At 41.2% G+C, this 16,303-nt stretch overlaps 1 protein-coding gene and 1 long non-coding RNA gene across 3 annotated transcripts in view; both read left to right on the top strand.

Moving 5' to 3' along the window:
* LOC129777322 (uncharacterized) overlaps positions 1 to 16,303 on the top strand; it is a 294,287-nt gene that overhangs the window by 221,482 nt on the left and 56,502 nt on the right. The window lies entirely within an intron of this gene.
* The window catches only part of LOC129777309 (homeobox protein prospero), a 248,256-nt gene that overhangs the window by 183,633 nt on the left and 48,320 nt on the right, over positions 1 to 16,303 (top strand). The window lies entirely within an intron of this gene.

Raw genomic sequence — 16,303 nt, 5'->3', positions numbered from 1 at the left:
CCTTCCCAGACACTAGCCGCTCAATTAATTGAACACAATATGATCCTTGGGGTTTCAAGCGGAACAACCAAACCGCGTTGGGGGACTGCTGTTTTTGAGTCGCTCCAAAAGTGCGCGCAATGTCGCGAATAATTCAATTGGAATATGTAGATATCAATCAAAACAAAGCGGCGAATAGTAAAGGTCCACACTGGCTCCGGGTGCACCTTTTGTGGGAACGCGAACACGCCTGGTTCCGTCTCCGCCGCCTCCTGTGGGGACGGACCGCTCCGGGAATTGATAGTGGAAGAATGTGTGATTGATTTTGACGTCACAGCACACGGCACTCGACTCTCGAGTTGGGTGTTAATTATTCAATTATAATTATGGGAATTTCTCTAATGTGGCGACGGAGCACGTCCGGAAATTAGGGAAATTGGTCCGCCGGAAAGCTGAGAGTAACCAATTCACGATTGGAATAAAAGGGGGAAAGCATTCAAATGGAAAATTATCATTCGAATACGGTTTTTGATCGGTTTTGATCCCGGAACTTTTGGGGATTAATCAAAATTGGCAGTTTTTTCTCCTCGATATATGACGAAGCAGTCGAAACAATAAAATTCATTGTTGCACCGGAGAATGTGAACTGTCTTATTTGTAATCATATCTAACCGAAACAAATTTGGAAAAGTTACAGGAGGGTTGTTGTCCGAGACTATTGGCCAGGCTATTAGTTGCATATTGATATCCGAAATTAATGTTTTGAAAATATCCATTATTAAACTCTTTGAGAATAATTCGGTGGCCTTGAGAAGGACCGTTCAGTTTGATTGTTGGGTATTGTTTGTTCCCTCCACTAGTGGTACTATCGAGCGATGATGGCTGAAGGATGGTGATTGGTCGTTGCATGGTGCATATCACGATAAAAGATGTCAAAGAGGAATGAGATATACTAAAAGTGCCCTTTGTGACCCTAGACAAAATGGCTCCTGCGTTCTGTGTGGATAAAAGTATATATGGAAGGTGACTGTACAGTTTTTCCATTTCGCTTCAAACCAACGTAACACGAAGCTGAATGCATCAACGCAAATTTCAATTGGACTAAGAACACAACAAAAAAGACAACTTAAGTCGGAAGATCCATTCTGGAATGATGCATTTGTGGTGATTGATGCATGATCGGTTATTGTAATGGAATTGCGCATCAACAACTAATATGTTTTTTTTGAACAATGCTTCTCATTTCACAATTATTAAATTGTTTACCTAAAGAAAAATAAAATGTTAATCATTGTGATAGATGCGTAGAAATATTTCCTATCATTGATGTAAACATCTTTGCCATATATTAAGAAATGCTCGAGTTATAAGAGCTCGAAATCTTTCATTTTTTCCTACATGTTCGGTACCTAGATTTTGATTTTACCGGTTAGATGTAGTCCTACGTAAAAAAATCGGGATAACAGTAAATCTCGACGTTTCATGCAATTTGAAGATATTTAGCATCGAATTTTAATTTTGATTTTTGGGTTTTCTCATAGTTTGACACTTTTGTGCAGAGATGCCAATGAAAATTTTGAAATTATTAAAAAAAATCGAAATAAAAACTGGAAAAGAATTTTTTTTTATTTTTCATTTTTTCAAGTAACAATCGCTGTATTTTGAAGCGAAGCGTGTCAGTAAGTGGCATTTTTAGTGTTCTGTTCTGTTTGTGATCATACATGCTCATTTAAACCTTATACTTTTGTTTTACATTTTGTTTCATTCCAACTAACCTTGATTTTTCTTCATGAATGAAAGTTTTGGTTCCTGGTCTACCTCTTCATTTTGTTTCGTTCAAATTGTATTCTAAAAAAACATCCTGACAATCGCAATTTTTCAGGTGCGAAATTGGTTCTTGCGAAATGTTTTCGCTAAAGTTATTTACATTGAATTTCGAAATCATGCGAATCTGTCAAACTATCGTCCTTACAACGAAAACAATGTGTACGAGATTGGTGAAACAAATTCATATTATACACAAATGTGAGTTAAAGTATATCTCGAACTCGATACAATTCAATGTTAGAAAATTCCGTAAAATATAAATAGAAATTCGGAAAATTATTTATCATCCTGCAGCAAGCTTGAATATTGCTCCCATTTTTCTTTCTATGTTAAGCTGAGCTAATTTAAAAAAAAATCTTCTTGTACTCATCTAGACTGTCTTGTTCCAACTTTCTGATGTGGGCAGAAGTACCGGTCAAAACAGCGCGAATTCGAATTTTCTCGCAGCAAAAGCTTGGGAAGTTCTATCTTGTTTCGCTCTTTCGCAAGAGATTCTGCGCTTCGTTCTGACTGGTTGGCGAAAAAAGTTCGCAAAAATTTGTGTAAATTCGTCTTTATTGTGAAGGGTTGAAAAATAAGCTCTAGATATTCATTGATCATCATTTCTGTCGCAGCACCTTCATAAACTGTATCCAAACTGACATAATTTCCCTAATTGAACTGTACGATATTCAGATTTGGCAAATTTTTCATTTTGTAAACAATTGAACTGTTGTGAGATATTTAATTTTGTGGAAACTTTGTAAGTGTGCGATATTTTTCTCAAAAAGCTTCAACCGAACATCTAAATTGAAAATACAGCAAATGAAACATTTTCCTCATAGGCATTCAAATTATTTTTCTCCATTCAATCAACGGCAATTTTCATTTTCATGTGCATGTATCTCGGATAATAGGATAAGTCACTGTCAGCGATATTGAAGATCGTAATTTGTCTGTAAACATGATGTATGGAAAGACCCTGGTGTAATATCGTTCTATTTTTGGGCTCATTGCAATAAGTATCAAAACCAGTCTTCAGAAAACATACGCTTCGCTGCGTTTGAGTTCAATTTTCATCAGCGCGCGTTCATAACAAACACGTATTCTCTCTTGGTACGGAGTGTACCAAATTCATAAACAAGACAGCACCGAATGAACACAGCGCAGAATTCAGATACTAGACATCGCTTCTCACTTGTGTGATGCGCGCCTCATTTTACACACAAACACACATCAAATTCTATCGCCCGCTTTGTCTTCGCTCGTTCCAAGCAAAGCATGAAAACAACAGTGCGCCTCCATACCAACCGTACGCGCTTGGGTGGAGAAAAATAACTCAACAGAGAAGCAAACCACTTCACTTCTTTGTTTTTAAGAGGCTTTAAAATTTTTCAGTTCTTTCGCCTCTGAACAGAAGCAACCAGACTCAATCGCGGTGTAAAACAGGTATAGCATTACGGCACAAATCACGGCGCAAAACTCGGTGCAAAAAATGTGCTGTCAACAAAACATTTGATCTGTGTTTCGGAGCGTGCTCATTTGCAGAGCGCATATCTACATACCATTAGCAGTCATGACCATGAAGTGTATCTTGCTTGCAGAAGTGATGTTTTGGGGAGCAAAAAAAAACTTGAAAATGACGAAAAGATAATAAAGCCAAATTATACTGTAAAAATCCATTGGCTGTTTCGCTGATATGCTTGAAAATACTGGCAATATCCGGGAAAACTGGGAGATCGGCAACTCTAATTAGTCTGACATATACAAATTAGCAACACTTTCTTTTTGCTGTATAGCATGATGCTTTCTCTGCGGCGGGAAAAATAAACACATCTTCAGGAACAAAATTATTAATGAAAATAAATTCTCCGTATCGAACGCATAATCCATGTAAAAGTGGAAAGAGTTTTCCTGCAGTTGTTAAAAAGTCGTGAGCGGAAATAGTGTCCAACAATGATTTTCCTCGCGTTTTCTCAGGAGCGATTATTGGGAGAAAACGCAACATGCAATGTATTTGTGGTCCTGGTGAATATTTTAAAGTTCGCTGCCGGAGGAAACCGTTTGGTCGTCGAGGGTTATTTTACTTACTTGATGGAAGGGAATTCAACGCGCTGATATGAAAATTACTCCAATAGAATTCACGAATAAACGGCACTCAAAGTACGGTTGAAAAACACACGGTTTGTTTACAATTCCATTATACAGACATAAAATCCGGTAGACGGCGACACCGTACCTTCAATGCCCCGAGTTGAGCTTAAACTCCGGCACTGCTGGCAACAAATCATGAAACTAGTGAAAATTGGTAGAATTTTAATGGAAATATTTGTTATGAACCTAAGTAAAACATTAAACAATGAAAATACGGACGAATTTGGCTGCAATTTTCGTAGAATGTAATCGAAATTTGGCTTTAATTGTGCTGAAATTTTTATAAACTTCATTTACGTTGGCAAGAATTTGAAAAAAAGCTGGTATTTAATTGAAGACTGCTTAAAACTTATTATAAAACATTTCTCTCAAGATCTCAAATTTTCTTTTCAACTATGAGGATACTGGAACTTTAACTATCTATCGAACTATCTACGAATCCATATTGCAGTAAAAAAAAACAATTCTGTAGAATCTCCAATCCCCAGACCATCCTCCATGTTTGAAAACAATATTTTGCATGCAGTGACCGCTTCCGTCGGATTCCGCCGGATCGAAACCAAATACAATTGGCTGTTTAAACAGACTTGACTGGCTGACTAAGCCATCTAGTTCGTCCCCAGCCGAGGGGATTGCGCTGCAGTTGCAGTAATTGATCGAATGCAAATTTACTTTGCGTTTTCCATTATCGCGAAGCGGAGAGCACGACAAACGTCAGTCGCAGGCATCCTAAGCGGATTGGGGGGCAGCCTTCCGATTGGACATCATTTTCCTTGCCGCAAACACTATGAAATAGTGTTACATAAATCATGTGAAACAATGCGATCCCAGTAGAAGATGATCTCCAAAAATTAAATACCCAGAGGTTATATAGAGTACGGATTCTAGGTGGCGCTTCCCTGGCTCTATTGAACGGGTGCCCCATCTCGGGGCCCCGGACTTAGAACATGTTTACCTCTGTTAAGGTTAACTTGCTTCGACGAGTGCGTGAGCTTTTTTTTGTCCACGTTTGTCACGAAAGAAAAATGTTGCGCTGGAGCAGCGGATGAATTGAAACTCAAATGCAAATACGCGAAAATTTGGAATTCATCGTGTTTGGCTTCGCGGAAAAAATCACAGAATGGCCAATTTCGCAATGCTCACGGGTGGGGTGGGTCACCATGATGCTTTTTGCCGCACAAGGCACCCAAATCCCTTTTGATGGTCGGTTATGTGGACATCCCGACGACCAAAAAAAACATAAAACGACGCTTTTTCCGAGAGGAAAAGAGGGACAGAGGCGCTTGAATCGCGTTCCTAACGCGGGAGAAATGCAAGACCATTGGGAGCTCGCGGATGAAAATGGGAAACGAGAAAAAAAACGTGCCCAAACTACCCCCACCTGGCCATAGGGACGCGGAACGGGAATGGAGTTGGTGGGTTCAATCGCGCGCGCTCACAGAGGAAAAAAAAAGCTCGGAAATAAATCGCATCCATATTCGGTTAGAATTAATAGCGTTTGTTATTATGTCTGCTTTGTCATACCGTTGACAAATACTGGCCAAACGCTTGCGTTGCACACGGTGCACATGCGAATGCATTTGGTTTTTACAGCTCGGAAGCGAACAGACTCCGACCAGGCACTTGCATCCTGGATTCCTGGAATGGAGCGGCCTGTATAGCGCTCCTGGACTGGTTCTGGTATGTGTATTTGTGGACCACGCATTCAAACGGTTCTGGACGCTGGAGCTATGGTTTTTCGAACGATTTTAGCGGTTCCAGCGAAGGCAGAGGAACGCGAATTGCGTCTATATACGACGAACTTGTGTATGTACTCACACCGGTATGTTTTTTTTTGCTCTCGTGGGTCCACTGAAAATTTTTCAAGTCCTCTTCTGCGATAAAGTGCAATTGCAATTTAATGCCCATTGTGTGCATGTACGAGATGAATGCAGACTTGGGGCATTGGTGTTCGTTTTTTTGTCGATGCAATAGAAGCGATCGAACACATATATGGAATAGGATCATTCCAAAATTTTCTCTGGGCCTCCCAAACTATCGGACAAGTGCGCTTCTAACTGTTTCAACTGAACAAAAAAAAAACAGAATCATCGCAGATGGTGTCCAGTTCACCAAGGGCTTAACACTATTATTTCCCATTTTCTGCCTCATGCAAACTGGATAATGGCAATGTCTTGGAGGTATTTTTTTTTCGAAGCATTCTACCGTACGGGACAATCGTAAATTACCCATTGGAAATCCATTTCTGGCCCGTATCCTTGCAGATCCGAGCTTTGGATATCGCTTATTGCACTGCAGCGCTTATCGGATTATTGCCATTCCTGCTGGATCAATGCACGAACTCCAAAGCGGTTTACCCTGTGCTTTGGGATGAACCAAATTAGAGTACTGTTTCGAGCTTAAATTTTTGAATCTCAAGGCTGAAATTTGCCTTGTTGGCTGTGGTGTACAGTCGGCAGGGCTCTTCACATCCATTCACCACAAAATCGAGTAAATATTTTTTTTCATATCCCAAGGCAATGGCTTCGGGACTGTGCCATTATCATCCGTTATTCGCCCGTAAATTATGTCTAGATGAGCTAAAATCAACACTGGCATAAAACAACGATGCATTCAAACCAAACCGAAAGAAGAAGAAGATGAGGAAAAAAAAACCAACAATTGTCGGGGAATTCAGCGAGGCGCCACTTTGAAGTGCGCGGCACTCGACTGCAATTCATATCGTGTGCTCACTGCACCCAAGAAGCTCCACAAGCGTTGTCCTTGGCGGGCTAGAACAAAACTCGAGCGAGAAGAGCGAGCGAAAACGAAATCGCTGACGATAGCCTCGACGAAAAGGAGTAAATCCTAAAAGTAAAGTTTTCTGCAAACTTAATTAAAAATTGCTTAATTAATGTAATTCTGCTAATTAGAGGCGCGGCTATTTTTCGAGCTACTGGCGTTTTTTTTTCATTTGCTGCTTGCTTCTTCTCCTGCGTTTTCATAGCCTGTGTCGTGTGAGGCGGTAAAGAAAATTCCCATTCATGGCGGAATCCGATTTTCTCCAGCACTCCAATCCTCCTTGCTTAGTCGGTTTGCTTGTTAGCAAATCCGCTGGCGGCAGGTTATTTTGCAGGCTAACATACACCCATCGCCGGTAGTTGCATTTTTCTGTTTTAGAAGTCAAAATACAGAAGAAAAAAAATCGATATAAATCCAGAGTGTCCTTTATCATTTGCGAGCGTATCGAAGGGGGCTCTCCTCACGCGCAGTTGGGGGTGATATGTTTATTTTGTACACTCATTCTGTGTTCGACTTTTGTGCCGAGAGCCAGCAACATTTTCCTTTCGCTTGGCGAATTCAACCCCTTTCGCTAATCTCAGCCGTACTCTCCATGCTGTCTGTGAGGATTTCTTTTATGTTAATTCAAACTCATTGAAGGGTTCGCTGGACTTCCCCATGAGGAAGCAGCCGGAGCCTGCGGGGGAGGTGAGCGTCCGGGGGGAGGGATTCTCATCTCTAGCAGTTAGCAAAATTAAAAATTAAATGGTAGAGCGGAAATGAGACACAAGTAAGGGGGCAATTTTTACCCTCTAGCGCTGAGAACACCAAGGTCAATCTTCGATTGGCAAGCGGTTCGAATTTGCATGTGAAGTATTTACCTCTCCGTTTCTCAGGCACTGATTTTGGGATGTATTATCTCCGATAATGGGAAAATCAGTTGCATGCTCAGTTAACCATTGCCACAAGAAACGTAACGACAAAAAAAAACGTAAACAGATAAATCCCGGAGACCGGTTTCAGAAAGTCGTGCGAGAGATATACTCGAACAATGGAGTCCTGTGCACACGAGACCCTAATAATGAATGACAAATCGGCGGGAAAATCCTTCCTTGTGTGGTATTGTGTGTCACGGCCCGAACTGAGAAGCAAATCTCAACGGAAAGGGACGGCAAGGAATCATAAGTTACTTACGTTCTCTCCGATCCCCTTTTTTTCCCGTTGCTTTTCGGAGGTAAACTGTTTACCTTCGCTTCCCTACGGGCAACAACAGCAAAAAAAAAGAAGACGAAGACAAACGTCTTGCAAGAAAGGTGTGCCGTTGCAGCTTGCGTCTTGAAGATTTCTTCCCCTTTCTGGTGCTTTTGTTCGTTTGCGGGTTTTTGTTTATCCGAAGGTTTGCAAAAAAAAAAAGGACGACAGAAGTCGAGTTAAATCGAACGTTGAGATTTACTTGCTGTTGGGATAGAGTGTGCAGCTGTCCTTTTAGCGCCTTTTTCTCCCTGAAAAAAGCGGAAAGAGATCCGTTAGCGATTTCGCCTTTTTCCCAAAAATCGTTTTTTTTCGAAAATTCATAACTTTTGAACTACTGGACCAATTCAGATGAACGATACATCAAATTAAAGACAATTACTTAGTCTTTCTTGGAAAAAATATTACGCTTGCCAAAAATTCGGATTTTATTTTTGTAATTATTGATTGTATTTGTTTTTTGTTATTTTCATGGCTTTGGACTAGAGGGCGCTATATTTTTTATATTTTTTCTTGAAAGCTGAAGATTTCTTACATAACTTATCCAAAAATCAAAGATGAAAAATTGTTTTTTCGAACTACCTTAAAATGAAAATGGGTACCCTAATAAAGCAATAAAACAATTCGGGTTTAATATCACGCGATAAAGAGCAAATCTACCAATTTTCACGAAAATCTGAGAGCCACTATATCGGTTTCACATGGAATGGCTGAATAGTGGAGTATCAACTGTCTTGAGAAGTTGTTGTCACGTCACAAAAAATTCCAGGGTGCGTGATGAATGTTTGCAGTAATTCTCAAATAGCAATTCCTCATACTTGCGGAACAAGATTCAGATATATCTGGCAGCACTGGATCGTTTATACTGTTGTAAATAAACATGTGTTGAGTGAAGATGTCGAAACAAGAGAGTAATCGGTCAGTCGTCGTCGTTTTATTGCGCACCGGAGCAAGCGTAAAGGTGATAGTTCGGTCGGTAAAAGTGTCGGAAAGAACAGTTTTTTTTATATAAAGAAGGCTTGGAAAAGTAATAAACTTCCGTATGCCCCTACCCGGAAGAAATAAAAGTGCCAATACCGCTGAACGGAGCAGTAATGTCCAAAAACATTGGCTCTAAGTCGTTTGCGCTACGTAGAGGTAATTCGTAGAGGTCAATTCATGAACGCTGCAACCAAATCACGGCGAAGCTGAAAAATCCTGTGTCCATTGAAGTTTCCTCATCATATAAAGCCTGTAATCTTTTTCTCTGTTGTAAAAAAAAAACTTTAATCAGGATCAATAGGTGAATCGAAAGAATGACAAGTGATTTACATAAGATCGTAGTAAGGTTCCTATCGCCATGTCAACGAAGTTTCCGACCCATGTGATGGTTCTAGGCGTAATCTTCAACGAGAGATGTTGTTGTCCCGTGGATGAAGACCGTCATTGTTGGCCTTCATTCCATCTTCCAACAAGACAAAGCACCTGTGTATAATGCCAAGAAAATACAGAAATGGTTCACTGAAAATGTTGCGGAGTTTTGGGAGCAGGAAATTCGGTCCAATATAGTTCCGAAATTAATCCTTTGGATTATTTTGTATGGGGCGTCAAAGCTAAGATCATGGAGGTAATGATATCTATGAATCAAAACATGGTTAAACTTGCATGCGGCAGTTTCTGAAAGCGTCTATCAACAGTCATTGAAAAGGAAAGCGATTTTTCTGAATGAAATAATTCACAATTTTCATATGTTACCAAAGAAAATAAACCTCAAAACGTTCATCGCATATATCACTAACTGGTGTAAATTTTGTAAAACATGTCGTACCTTTTTTTTTGCAAACACTTTTTTGCGTTTTCATGCCTGAATTATACAAAATTGAACGATATTATAGTAAAATTGAGAAAATTTCCTACTGGAATCATCAGTTTGTTGTCAGTTAACACTTTTGTGAAGTGACAACACTTGACTTTTTGCTGTTTCGGACGGTTGAACATTAATGATTAATTTAATTGATTTTAGTTCCATTTCAAAACATACAAATGAACTTTCTCCTATGTTTTGTCAACAATAGATGGACTTAGATTCCAGAATATAGGATATAATCTGATTTTGCGGGAGACACACATACACAAACGTCAATGGTCAAAGTCAACGTCAACGTAAAGGTCATCTTCAACACGCAAGATAAACACCCTTGTACAGGTACGCGCACATGCACACGGACGCATACAAAGAGTTTATCGAATGTTTCTACCAGTAAAAATGCGTTCCCCCTGTAGTGAGCGCCACCCGATGAACCAGGCTTGTGCGAGCCGTTGATGGCAAGCGAGTGAACGTGTTGAACGATCACGATGTAAAACCTGGGGCTCGGTTTAGGACCACCCCGACTTTTCACTAATAACGGCATACCATGTACTACATGTAACAGTTATATTCAATGCATATAGCTTATTCTGATGAACAAACATAATAGCATAAGCAATTGAAATTGTCTTGTTTTGTAATGTTTCGCAATCTAAAAGAACATTGAACTCATTTTCCATACAGGTCAAAAATATTTCTTCTCTATTTTTGAAGCAATGAAAACGCAAAACGGTGCTAAAACGAATAGAGAGAGCCAGAAAAAAAGTCACCATATTATTAAATTGACAGCGTTGTGACACCTTTCATTTGACTCTACTTAAAAATTCTGTAGGAAGCACCGTTCCTCAGATACAAATGGGAATATGTTCAGGACAACCTGTCGGACTAGGACCACCTTCCTCTATAGGAGGGACTTTTGGAAGGGGAAGCGGAGATCTCAGAGGAAAGTGAGAAGTATTCAGCGTAATTAAAAACATAAAAAAATGTATATGGCTTGCTACAATACGGTGAAATTTTTATTTATAATACTAACTGATTGACACCGCTTTGTGAAGACTGTTTTCTTCGCACAGACCGCGTTGTCGCGTCACAGAATACCGATTTTTGCCAAGTTTCTACGAGTTCTTTCGAAAAACTGAATATACAGGAATCCACGTTCATCTTTTGTTGACAAATGAAAGAAAGAAGTTTATTTGTATGTTTTGAAACGAAACTGAACATACAACAATAATATTCAAAAGTCGGAAACCGCAAAAAGACAGGTGTCGTCACGACACTAAAGTATTGGGCTGGCAACAAGCGGATTCAACTGTAGAATATTACCCAACTGAAGATTTTTGTAGGAAATTTACTCTTTTTAACTTTAACATCGTTTACTATTTGGAGATCGTGTGATTTATACATGAAAATGAGAAAAAAACCCGCTTTTAATGAGTCGAAACGTTGTCACGTCATGCTGGAATGGGTCTGTTGCAAGTTTTACTCGAGACAATGCGTGGTTTTGTTGCTTTGCTAATTAGGCAACTCTTCGAACTCTTCGAAGGCGCGGTGCTTTATTTCCGAGAAGAAGTGAAATCAACGCCACTTGAGCGAGCTTCCAGAGTGCTACTTCTCACAACCCATGCGATAATTATAGCAATTAAATTGTTAGGATCCCTAGCTTGCCGCCCAGCAGATTTAGCAGTGCGAACGCCATCTTTTGCCGGTGTGCTTCGAAGGACTCGCTAGTGGTACTTATGTCGCGCCTGCCTCTATGCAACACTTGCACGCTTTGGTGCTCCCGTGGTACACCCCCTCTCTCCCCTACTCCCTGACTGTCTGTAAACCACCGACGACGAACGACGGTGTGGCATCTTCTAACACCTCTCCACTTAAGTCACTCCAGGACATATCGTACGCGATGCCAGGTCTGAGCGAGGAAGCTAGCGCTAGCACTAGTCGGCAAATATCGTAGCCGCCCCCGATGATGCCACTTCATGGTAGTAAAGTGTGAAATAAGTGCACTTCTGCGGAACTACACCACCACCCCCGCCTTCGTCACCTGCTGCTCGCGAAGGGTGTTTGTTTTGGAGTCTTTTGAGCTTTAGCACCTCCACACGGAAACAGCTACTTGACAGAGCCGAGGTCGACTTCTCCCGAAGAAACTTCGATAGTTCCGGTGGAAGATGAGTGCGAGTTCTCTAATTCATTTCGCACTCAATCCCACTCGCTGCTCACTACTCTCGCCGGAAGCGCGAGTGTGAAAATGTGGAAACATGATAATCGCTGCCTAATCAGTGAATAATTGTCTGCACAATTACACCCGTTAATGGGTGTGCAGCGTGACAAAAGAAAGCCCCGGCAGCGTGCAAACGTGCAGAGGGCACAGAAAAGTGGCCATCTTTCTCCGAGCTTCCGAGCATTTCATCGTTTATTTTCGGTGAAAGTTTGGTCCGTGTGTCTGTGCACACGTTCCCTTCCAGCCCCGAAGGATCACACATCATTCAGCGAACGGATCATCTCTTTTGAAGGCAGAAAAATGTTTGTACATTTTTTTTTGCTGCACTCACGTGACGCCTCCCACACTCATCCCCCTCCCCCGTGAATGCCAACGGCGACAACACCCCCTCCGCCGCGTCGCCCAGATGCATCAAATGCATCATCCACACTTTTCGCTAACACCGATGCACAGAATGGGGGTTGCTGTCGTGCTTTGTTTTCTCGTTATACATTGCACATTATGTGAGATAATGTCGTTTTTATGTCCCATCCTCGTTGCCGGTGCGTCCGCAGCTCTCTTCGAAGATACTGTAAGCGAGCCGCAGGGAAAGCGGGAAGAAATTTCTCGCGTGGCCATCCGCATCTCTGTGTGCGCTTTTGTGTTTGCACCAGAACCCGATCCTCCTCCCCCATTTTCCCTCCACATAAACCTTTCTGCATGGACCAAAAATGCGAGATACTTTGCGCACATTATCCTGTGCTGTGTGAGCAGGGGGGAGTGCGAGCTTTGGCCAAGTTATTTTGCCAGGGTATTAAAAATTCATCAGCACACACTACCGTGCCGTGCAGCGCGCGCTCTACACATCCTAGTACGGAAGCGATCATCATCCGGCTGAATCGCACAATAGTTCTTACCTCTCCGCGTGTACACCAGCATCCGGACCGCTCGCATCGGATCCTGCCCCTCAACACTCCCCACACTTGTCATCCCCACAGAGAGAGTGTGCATCATGAATGAAAGCAGCCGCCAATTAATAATGTGATCTCTTTTGACGATGACGATAGGCAGAACAAGTTTGCTCTTCTTCTTTGTTTATACAACGCTTTAGAGCGCTTAAAAATTGAGGATAATGAAGAGCTGGTTTGCATCGCTGATGAGTTCGGCTGCTCCGTCACGTGAAATTCGGAAATATTTCCAGCCAACGTTTTGAAACATTTCGGCGTCATCCGGGCCATGAGAGTTTCCCAACGGTCAAAATCACCGAAGCGTGGATCGAACGCCGCAGTCTCTGCATTTTTCCCACAATATGACAATACAATTCCGCCTAAGAAGCATTTCTTCGCGCCCATATTGTTCCGCTAGAGCTCTAACCATTAAAAGGAACAAAAAATAACGAACTTTTGCATTCCCCCTTCTGCCATAATGCACACATAGCGCACCAAGTATTCACCCCATTTTATTATAGGTATTTTTTTTTCTCTCGCTTTCTTACATCGAGCAATTTAAATGCCCCAGGAACAGAGAACACTGCCGAGCGTGTGTGTTCCAGCTGGGCACACACCTTGTTGATTCCCGTCTTGATTGCCGATCTTTCAAACCCGTAAGACACCACCTTATGGCGCTCTACGGTGACATTGGAGGTAATTGCGTAACAAAACCTCAAGGAAAGGAAATGACGGTTAGTAAGTCGCTACCGGCGTGTTGTGGCACGCGGTGGGGACGTTTCCGAACAGCAATCACTGATTTGAAGAAGATGATATCTAAAGGATTTTTACTTAGATGCGTTGATGAGCTTAACAAAGTTTTAATGCATGTTTGGACTGTATCAAAAAGTCTTTAGCCTGTAGTCTGTGTTTCTCGACGAATTGGATGTTATTTTCTGAGAGCCACCGTAAAACGGGCTTAGCGTAATGTGCGGATGCCAAATCTGACCAAGAGAGAGAGAGAGATATTGATGCTTTTTGTAGAGTGGCAGCAATCTGTCCTTCAAGCATTATTTTTTTTAAATTAAAAAAAAACCACAAGAACAAATAGCTTGCCATATTAGAACCGTCTATCCAAATTTTACCTGCGCAATCGTCCATTCAGCATCGTCCACCGCTTCCTCCGCCCATTTCCTGTAGAATTGCGGCCCTGGAAGCGTTCTTGAATCCTGTTTGACGTATGTTTCGTTGTCCATCAGGATGCACTGGTTTCTGTTGTCCAGAAGCCGTTTATACAGTTTTCGTGCCCTTGTTTTGGCTCGAGATTGTCGTTCTGCGGTTTTCTTAGGTACCTTAGGCTTTTTGTACGTCTTCTTGGAGTTCCTGGCCTTGATTCTTTGGATCATTCCAATGCTGGTTTCAAACTTTTTGGCCAACTCACGCGTTGATACCGACCGGTGTCGAAAACTTAGACAACTTAGACGGAATGAATCGATTGCACAAACTTTCGTTGACATGTGAATAGTGATCCTCGATATTCTTTCGATTAATCGATTAATCGAATACTTCCTAAAAAAATCGATTATTGATCGAACGAATACTGCGCAACCAATAATCGAAGCGAACGAATAATTTACGTCGATTAATCGATCCAATCCCAGAAAAAACCCGTACGGCCGCTGCAGTTTTATCCTGAAATTCAATCATTATCTTTGATGCTCCCCTAAATTTGCAAACGAAGCTCAATGCAGTCAACACGAATGGCGGAATGAACACTGTTTTGATTCCAGATGGCTTTCTAGCAAATATCTAAAAATATTACTAAAAATATTAGTCCAACTAATTATTTTTCTCATTTTTATTTGGGACGATTAATCGTAACGAATAACAAACTGCTGAAAAGTATTCGTTTAGCTGATGAACGATTAATTTGAAAAAACGGGGATCAATACATGTAAACAAACTTTTGCTTGCATGCACACTAAAACATGTTCACCCATTTTTGAGTAGAATCATTATAAAACATAGGATAAAAAAATAGGAGTTTATGAAACTGATCAGCTGTTCATTAATGCAAATGTCACTCACCGATGCTGCTCAGGGATATGTTTTTTTCTGAGATTATCTGCCTGATCACGAATCATTCCGTTTGCACCGTGAAGTGAGGTTCGTGATCAACCCAACATAAAAGTTTCGTGTCACTAGAAACAACTTGTCTGATTCTAATGAAATTCTATACAAACAAAAATTTTCTTTCTGTATTATAGTGACTTTCAACACTTTTTGGTTGGTTCATCACTTTTACTTCCATTTTTGGTAGATTGAGAATTGAACTCGTGACATATAGCGTGAGAGGTACGGATGATACCACTCACACCAGATCGCTTCCACACAAAAAAAAAATTGCTAGGCATGAGAATAGGTCGTAAAGTATATATCATATTGCTAGGCATGAGAATAGGTCGTAAAGTATATATCATATCGCTAGAATATCGATTGCCGCATAATCCATACCAATTAGAGTTCCCTGAATATTTTTTTTGTAAAAAAAATGCTTCAAAATATATCTATTACCAAAATTTTCATCCTCTTACCCCCATCCTTTATTTTTTAATTTCAATTTCAGTATTTCCGTATAAACAATATCCGAATAATTCATCGTTCTGCCTATGGCGTTTCCGAACTGCCTCTGGAGTGTTTATAACAAGTACTACCCCTACTGTGATGGCCGAATGTGGCCAGCTACCGTTCAAGCACTGTTCTGCCCTTAATCTCCCTCAGTCTGGAAAATCAGTGGTCATTCTCAGCGATTCAGTGAGTTGAAGTCTGCTCCTTCCAAACACCCTTAGCTTCTTTCTACCGCGTTAGATAGCAGTGTCTCCTTTCGCTGGATTCCGGGTCACTATGGAATTCGTCGTTCTTGAGCAGAACGATTTTTTTCATGTTGTTGAAAGACAAATGGTGCCACATGCGCAAGTAACCTCAATTTGCTTAAAGCCAGACGCGTCGCCGGCGAGCTGGTAGCCTCATTGAATGAATACCAGCTGGCGAGCACGTGTGTATATACAATGCGCATGTTGTTGAAAACGTTTCTGGGATCATGGTAGGTGACTGCACAGTGACGCGAGAAATTGTGACTCGAAGAAGAAACTATACTCTGAAGCTCATCGCCGACACTCTCCATCTTCTTCTTCAACGGCCCTAACGTTTCTAACATTCGCCTTCTCGACGTAGTATTACTTGCGTCCTTTTTATCAGTATTTAGTAGAGATTTCATGCCAAGCAACACGCTTCGAATGTGTTCTGATTGACAAACTTTGGGACTGTGGTGTCCACCACCAGTCCACCAGTGGAGTTCAAAGAATAAAAATTCCCCAGTCGATT

The sequence above is a fragment of the Toxorhynchites rutilus genome, chromosome 1, assembly GCF_029784135.1.
Source record: "Toxorhynchites rutilus septentrionalis strain SRP chromosome 1, ASM2978413v1, whole genome shotgun sequence".
Lineage (NCBI taxonomy): Eukaryota > Metazoa > Arthropoda > Insecta > Diptera > Culicidae > Toxorhynchites > Toxorhynchites rutilus.
Note: the sequence above shows the minus strand (reverse complement) of the source record. Positions and strands in the feature narration are given on the sequence as shown.